Source organism: Corvus brachyrhynchos, unplaced genomic scaffold (assembly GCF_000691975.1).
Source record: "Corvus brachyrhynchos isolate BGI_N302 unplaced genomic scaffold, ASM69197v1 scaffold255, whole genome shotgun sequence".
Lineage (NCBI taxonomy): Eukaryota > Metazoa > Chordata > Aves > Passeriformes > Corvidae > Corvus > Corvus brachyrhynchos.
Genome location: NW_008238358.1, coordinates 4,803,975 through 4,804,994, shown reverse-complemented (window position 1 = coordinate 4,804,994; position 1,020 = coordinate 4,803,975). Strand labels below are relative to the sequence as shown.

Sequence of the window (1,020 nt, the reverse complement as noted above, 5' to 3'; positions counted from 1 at the left end):
CGAGCGGGGGCACCCCAGCTACAGCCGGGTTCTGCGGGCGGTAGAGCTGATCCGCTGGTGCTAGAGGTCTGGGGGCAAGGGAGACTCTAAAGTGGATTTAAACGCTGTGAAGGCACGGAATGGAATGGGTATCAGAGCTTAGAAGGGCAATCTTTTAGTGTAGGGGTTTTCGCATCCCAGATGGTCCTGCCTGAGCTGCGGCAGGGGGGACCGAGGGGAGGGCAGAAGATCAGTGTGCACCAGGAAATGCTGTTGAACCTTTCTGGCTCCAGTGAGGAGCTAAGTGCATTGGTCCTGGTCCTCCAGGCAGAGACTGGCTTGTCTTTCAAAGAGGGAAGGAAAGCCTGCGACATTTGGAGATGCATTAGGTTGTACATTACCCTTCCCGCTTCTGCCAGCCCCGCTCTGACCGGGAGCATGTAAAGGAGAGGAGTGTTTGCGTGTGTGTTTGTTTGCGTTTCCCCGCTTCCTCTCCCTGCTTCCTGATAAATAATCTATTTCACTAGATGTGCCAAGCTTCCCCTGATCTTTTTGTCTTGCATTGCAATATTGGTTTTCGAGTCCTATAAATACGAACTAAAGAATCGCCTCCAGCGCTGCAGTTTTAACTGTGTTCCATAGGTAACTTTCCTCTCCCCATAGCTCAGTCCTGCACTACATGGACGCCCTTGGCATTTTATTCCAGGGCCGGCCCTAAATGTATGGATTACTTGTTTTCTGCCAACGTACATTTAGCATACTGATTATGAACCAGAATACAAAAAGGCTGATAGATCAAAAGTATTTTGTATGGGCAGTTGAACAGGAGGTGAATATATAACGCTTTTGTTCATCAATAACTCTTTGGCTTTGACCTGTCTGAGCAAGTCGTGCAATAAGGTGAAACGCAGGTCACAGCGTCTAACAAATATGAAAATGTGTAGTATTAAGCAGAACGGGGAGCTGCTGCTTCCCCAGCTCCATCGCTGCTCCCTGGGCAGCCCTCGGCGGGCGTGTTCCCTCCCCCGGGCGGGCCGCACA

At 50.8% G+C, this 1,020-nt stretch overlaps 1 protein-coding gene across 2 annotated transcripts in view; it reads left to right on the top strand.

The window, feature by feature from the left end:
• HOXD4 (homeobox D4) overlaps positions 1 to 1,020 on the top strand; it is a 13,679-nt gene that overhangs the window by 8,655 nt on the left and 4,004 nt on the right. The gene's annotated exons all lie outside the window — the stretch shown is intronic.